The following is a 7,727-nucleotide window of genomic DNA, read 5'->3' on the forward strand; positions in this document are numbered from 1 at the left end:
AGGGGTATTATTTGTGAGATATAAAATATTTTTTTGTTGCAAATAATAGTTAACAGATGCATGTAGTATATATTTGCTTGTTGTCATCATCTTGCTCATCCCACAAAAAGTAAATCAAATTGAGGATGTCTCCATCAATATAATATCATCCTCCAACAATTAATTAGGAATTATATATATACGGACTTACGGAGTATGTAGATTGGATAAAACATGTACTACCCACATTAATTATATTGCTTGAGAGTAATTATTCGATGTTATGATAGATGCTACATACGACCATTTAAAAAGGTACTATCGTTTTTGTCAAAAAAAAAAAAATGAAAAAGAAAAAAGGTATTGTTATCACATATTCACATACATCATTTCATCAATATTGAATTAATTAACCTAGTTATCACGTATTAACATATATCATTTCATCAATATTGAATTAATTAATCTAGAGTTGTTTATAAAAAAACAAAAACAAAATAACAACAACAACAAAAGGCATTATTATTACGTAGTATTATTATTTAAAAAAAGATGACAGCTTTTATATATACTCTGTCTATCGAGGATTTTAAAGTAAAACAGATCGAGTATATATATGACATCTATACGAATATCATCAATAATTGTGAACAAAACTAGTTTATTTAAACAATTCAATCCAGGGTACTATTTCTAGTAGGATCTTAAGTTAGTATATTCTTTCATCTTTTGAATCATGTAAAGAGCTAAGCTAGTTACTTTTACTTTGACCTAATTAAAACAGCCAGTAATTAGCATTTTAGCAAAGCATCACGTACTTTTGATTATGATACATGGTTTTTAAAATAAAATTAAGGCCCATAGAACAAGCAAACATTAATAAAAGCCTTTTCTCGTGGCTTAGATTAAGAATGACGAAGATACTAATATTTAATTATGAATGATAATTCATCATTATCAAGCTGGATTGACACTTTCCTCATTGGTAACGATGTGGTCCACTATAAGCTCACTAATCAAGCCACATATTCCTAATTTAGCCATATTAGAATATTAATATGGTCTAAACACTTAGGCTCCTACTTTTAGGCATATAATTAACTCCAAAATGAACCCTAATTAGACTTACTTCTATATATATATTTAGTGTTCAAGTATTGTATTTGTCTTTTGTTATTTTGAAGGAAGTATTGTATTTGTCTTTTGTAATAAAACTCGATTCATGTTGAGATTGTTGACCATTAATTAGTCTTAGGCCCTGTTCTTTTGAGCTTCTGGGCAGAGCAGGGATCAGCAGAGCAGAGCAGATTAAATTTCAGCAGAGCAAAGCCGATACTACTACTACTGCTGCTACTGCTACTGCTACTGCTGCTGCTGCTGCTGCTACTGCTACTTGATGTGTCTATTTTATATAGTATTTTACCCCCGTCCCTTGGTCATAATTAGTAGTGTTTTTGGCTCTTTAGAGCCACTTTTATTACTAATTGGTGTTTTCTAGTGTTTTCGTAGATTTGGTTGACTTTTGTAGGGATTTATACTTTTTGAGTATTTTTCCGAGATATTTTGGAGCAATCACGAACATTGGAGAAGCACGACCAGATTTTATAGCCCAGGGCCGGTTAGAGCCATCAAACCGGTGATTAAGGGCTTGGTATGTGTGATACCGGGGCATTTGGACCGAGTATTCAGACCCAAAGAGGAAACCCAGATTGGCCCGAAGAATTGGAGCCCAATCGTAGTCCAAATAGTGGCCCAAGAGAGCCGCCCGGCCAAAAAGGCTGGCGCCCGGAGGCGCGCCCGGCCGGGCGGGAGAAGCAAAGGTCGGCGCCCGGCCAAAAGGCTGGCGCCCGGAGGCGCGCCCGGCCGGGCGAGAGAAGCAAAGGCTGGCGCCCGATCGGGCGCGTGTATTTCTTAGGAGATGTTTAACGTAGTTTTAATTTGTTTTAATTTAGGATTTTGTACGGAGTATAAATACTCCTCCGTAATACGATTTTAGGATCTCTTCTTCTTCTCCTCTTTACTCTTTCTCTACTCTCTTAATTATTCTCTTAGAATTCTCTCTCTAAACCTTTGTTCTTAATCTACTCTTAATTCCAGATTACTTTTTGGTAACGATTCCTCTTCTCTTAATCTTAGTTATTTATTCTATTCCTTTCATCATGTCTTATTTTATCGCTTTGATTTGTTTAGTTTTTAATATGTGTGAGTAGTTTAATTTCTAGGGTTTATGGGGATCTAATAAATAATATGAAGGGGTAAATTATTGTTGTTGATTATCAATGCTAGATTAATTTCCTATTGATTGATTTAATGCTCTGTGACTAGATTAGGCCTATCTTTTATGCATGAGTTTGACAATATTGATTCAAGATTCGAGAGATGAGAATTGATGTTTAGGTCTAGTTTCAATAGGCAGGTTAATTTATAAATGGTTAAGTCGAGATTCGAGAGATGAGATTTAATACCGGTAGATTAATTCTGTGATTGTAATACGTAGCGAAAGCCCTTTACAATCTGGTTAATTGATGCATTGATGATTGACTATTATTGATTATTGATATTGCATGATAATTTCCTATTGAATTGTTTTAATGTTTTACAATTGCGGCTTGTAAAAATATAGCAATATTAAATTGATGAATCGAGCAGATGTTAATTTGATATTAAAGGCTATTTTCAATAAGAACTTAGATCTAGTAAATTGCGAGAGCCTGTTAGATCTATGTTGATTAATAAATTGCGAGAGCCTGTTAATCGTGTTATTTATGCAATGTCAATGATTGATTACTATGTTTTACCCTGGAGTATTATTTATTGGTGAACCTATGCCCTAGATCCTTTTATATATTGTTTTCTCCCTATTCATATTCTTTGTAGTTTAGTTTCATACTCAATTATAAATATTGGTTACTTAGATAATTTAGATTATAATGATTAATTAGGAGTAAAAAGACTTGTTTCCCTGTGGAGATCGACCCTACTTCCCTATCTACTTTATTTAGAGGACTTAGGTATTTACTTTTGATTAGGGGATACGACTTTACCGGTCTTCGGTCTTATCCGGGTTGGTCCGGTCCGGTCCGGTCTTGGACCGATGAACAACCCTAGCTGCTACTACTGCTACTACTACTACTACTACTGCTACTGCTACTGCTACTGCTACTGCTACTGCTACTGCTACTGCTGCTGCTGCTACTGCTGCTGCTGCTGCTGCTACTGCGCTACTACTGCTGCTACTGCGCTACTACTGCTGCTACTACTGCTACTGCTGCTGCTACTACTGCTGCTGCTACTGCTGCTGTTGCTGCTGCTACTGCTACTGCTACTGCTACTGCTACTGCTACTCCTACTACTACTACTACTACTACTACTACTACTACTACTACTACGCTCTGCTACTTGCTGCTGCTGCTGCTGCTACTACTGTTGTTGTTGCTGCTGCTACTGATCTGAGTAATAAAGACAACGGTTTACTTATATTTATTTCACCAAAATTTAAAAATAAAATAATTTAATGAGTAATAATGATTTTACTTATAAATTTGTCTTAATAATATATTTTTAACCATAAAAATAATAATGATATACAAAGTACTACTTGAAAATAACCTCTCTTTTTTTAATTCTTAAATTGTATGGAAAGATTTGAAAATTAATTCAACTCAATGAACTAACAATCAATACCCACATACATATAATGTTTCTACACATTGTGAATCTAATATCAAATGTTTATAAAAGAAATTGTTATTAATTGTTATTATTATTATTTATTTTTTTGAAAGAATTGTTATAATTATTAGAAATTATTAATTAATAATATTATTAAATATTAATTCTTAATAGTTTGAATTATTAAATATTAATAATGATAACTATAATTATTAATTATTATGATTAATAAATATTAATTATTATTAATATTAATAATTATTAAAATTATTTTTAATATTAATAATTATTATAATTATTCAAAATAATAAATTATTATCATCAATAAAATATTAATTATTATTATTATTATTATTGAATATTAATTATTATTATTTTTATTATTATTTATTATTTATTATTAGTAGAGTAGTGCAGAGTAAAGCAGATTTCTTTTGAGCAGAGCAGATTTGATTTGAGCAGAGCAGAGCAGGGCTCAGCAGAGCAGAGCAAAGCAGAGCAGAGCAACTCTAAAGAACGGGGCCTTATTAAGTTATAAAATCAAAATTTAATATTATGAAGAAAAAAAATTGAATGATAATGACCTATCAGCCTTTAGGTAAAGTTTTTGAGTTTATGACAAAAATATGAGTTGATCGACTATAGGGCTGTTCAGATTGTGGTCTAGACGCACCATACCACAAAAATTGTGGTTTGAAAATTGCGGTGCGGTTTTCAAAAATGACCATACTGCACTTTTGCGATTTGGTGTAGTTTTCAAAACATTTTAGACCAAACTGCACCGCAAACCACACTTTATGGTTGTGGTTTGCGTTTGCGGTTTAGATCGTCAAACTGTTATACCAATTTTATATATACTATAACTATTAAAAATATATAAAATAGCTTTAATTTAAAATATGATGCAATTTTTTTACTATTTGCTAATTAAAAGTTAAAAAAGATTTTAATATTTAAATTATAAATTAATCCTTTTTAAAAAAATATATATATATATGGCTAAACCTCAAACTGTAGTGCACAAAACCGCATTTTGCGGTGCAGTTTGGTGCGATTTGGTTATAAGTGCGGTTTGAAAAAATACAACCGCAATTTTGTGGTTTGGGATCCAAATCGCACAGTGAACACCCCTAAACCGATGTAAGTACGCTAGTTTTTCATAATTCGTTCTTTCAAAGTTTTATTCCTTTTATCTACAGCTTTGCTTTTAATATTTTTCATTATAGAAATTAAATTTGCGCATCACGTTATGAGTGCTTCTCTTATACTCCGTAGTATATATGGAAGTAATTACTTTCTCCATTTTTATTTGCGCGCGGCACATAATTTTAGATAATTTAATTTAATTGAGTTTAATAAGTATAATTAGTTGCACTTTGGAGTATTACATCACATATTCGATCATCAATCGCCTTAATAAAAATACCGTTAACTAATACAACGGTTACACATAAATAATTACTTAACGAATCAACAACATTAATTGTGAGATTTTTAATGACCTTTTTTTACTTTCATTTTATTAAAACCAACCAATAATAATGATGTACATTATTATACATAACATACATCATTCTTAGAGTGTAAATCATGATTACATACAACCAATAATGTACATCATTCTTAGAATGTAAATCATGATTACATACAACCAATAATGTACATTATTTACATTGACTCATTATGTATAATTACAGTCAATTAATTACCGGTCAATATAAAAATGAGTTTATCTTTCGATTAACTAGAATCACACTCCATATAGTAAATTGAATCAACCAGTTTACACACCGTACTTCTGATATACAATAAAATACCTCGATATAAAAACTCTTTGTCTTTGTTATAAGATAACAACTTTAATTTACAAGTAGCAACCAAGATGTAGACTTATATAAGTCAAACATCTTAAGAACCATTCATTCCAAACAACATAAAAACCCTTTTTAAAAACTCACAACTTCTTCTCCTTCCATTATTTCTCCTTCTCACTTCCATTTTTTTCAAACTCCAACATTTTTTTCTCCCTTTATTTTCCTCCCTCCTCCAACCCCACGTGTGCTCTCAACCACTATTTCTCATGAGCACCCAAGCACCACCCTCACCACCCCAAGGGCTAACCCAAGAAGAATACACCACCCTTCAACCCCTCATCCAAACCTACCACACCTTCCACCCTACACCCCCCAACACCACCACCTCCCTCATCACTCAACGCATCGACGCCCCCGCCGACATTATCTGGCCTTATGTCCGTCGTTTCGACAACCCCGAACGATACAAACACTTCATCAAAAGCTGCCGTTTAACCTCAGGAGACGGCTCCTCCGTTGGTAGTGTACGTGAAGTTAGCGTAGTATCCGGTCTTCCTGCTTCCACCAGCACCGAACGCCTCGAGCTTCTTGATGATCAACACCGCGTGCTTAGCTTTCGTGTGGTGGGTGGACAACACCGCCTTCGTAACTACAAATCTGTTACCTCAGTGAATGAGTTTTTCGAGGATGATAATAACAAAAAAGTTTATACAATTGTTTTGGAATCGTATATTGTTGATATTCCAGAAGGTAATACTGCTGAAGATACCAAGATGTTTGTTGATACTGTTGTTAAGCTTAATCTTCAAAAACTTGGGGTTATTGCTATGTCTGATTTGCAAGGTAATAATAATGATGAATAATTAATTATTTGGGATTTTTTTTTATTATTCAAGAAAAAAAAAATTAATTTTATTGGAATGAATGGATAGTTTCTCAAAAATTGAGGCTACCCTCTTCATAGTTAATTATTATTATTATTATTGTTATAATTATTTTTTATTCATGTATTAATTTAGCATGGATTTGGAGATTATCTTGGTCAATGATCGATTAGTTTGTTTTTTAATTGTTGTTGAAAAGAAAAGTACTAATTACTAGTTGTTATTAGTTGGAGTTATTTCTTGTACTCTTGCATTGACATATTCTATGATTTTTTTTATGGTTAGATTACTTGGATACTACCTTCGTCGTTAGTTATTTCAACAACGGCCTTAGTAATTTTCTTAAATGCAAGCTTTCTTTTAAGTTACACATTTTGTATATGTATGTTTATAGTCTTTATACTATTCATTTTTTATATATATATAATTTTATTAATGTTTGGATGTTTGGTGATTTTTACCTAATAAGAGAAACCGTCATTTTGAATTTTTAGCGGTTGATTTCATATTTTTAACGTTTTTATAATAAAATTACTCTGTAATAATTATGTGAGTACGTATAATTACATTGTGAAATTCAAAGTATGTATGTAAACGAAAAAAGAATACATATAGGTAATATTATTAGATAGATTACTCCTCTTATATCTCTAAAATAAATACTTATTAATATAAAATACTTTAATACGAGTAACTTGTAAATGTCACTATTTTTTTTTTTTTTTTTTCATTTTTTATATCTATGGGAATAGAGAGTCAATTTCTAATTTTATGAGTAATTTTTTATGTCTATTGCTCACTTGGTGAGTTGGTAACTACCATGACTTATTGGGTCTAATTCTGGGTTTAAATTCTTGTTTTCTCTTAGATTTATGATAGAGCATAGTAAACAAAAAATGTTATTTGCCTTTAATTTTTTTGGTAAATTTACTAATGAATAGATACGAGTGACATGTGAAGTTCGTTGTGAACTTTACCCACTGCAGATACATTTGTCTTGTTTAATGAGGTTGTAGTGAGCCTACACATTATAAATACTGATATACGTGTCTTACACAGGAAATCGCTCTAAATGTATCTAAACTTAGATACATCTTACAATCATAATATTCTTAGTTCTACTAGCAAAATTTAGATCGGACATTTGGGCATCTTTGATAATATTGTTATTTTGAGAGTTAGAAATTAGTGATGTTTCATAATCATGCTAAATGGAAGTATGACATATTCAGATACATTTCTATATTCTTGTTCAATTATTATAGTTTTTGTACAGTAGTATTTTTTTATTAAAAAAAAATGAACAAATTTTGTACTGACAGATCTTCGTAATGAAGCAAAAACACAATCATATTTATCGGTAAACGCAATTTGTTCG

General features: G+C 31.5%; 1 pseudogene; it reads left to right on the forward strand.

Annotated features, from left to right (window-relative positions):
- Window positions 1-5,592: 5,592 nt before the first annotated feature.
- LOC145556356 (abscisic acid receptor PYL2 pseudogene) lies at window positions 5,593-6,649 on the forward strand (annotated as a pseudogene).
- Window positions 6,650-7,727: the final 1,078 nt, after the last annotated feature.

The sequence above is a fragment of the Chenopodium album genome, chromosome 8 (genome assembly GCF_948465745.1).
Source record: "Chenopodium album chromosome 8, dcCheAlbu1.1, whole genome shotgun sequence".
In the NCBI taxonomy this organism is placed as follows: Eukaryota; Viridiplantae; Streptophyta; class Magnoliopsida; order Caryophyllales; family Amaranthaceae; genus Chenopodium; species Chenopodium album.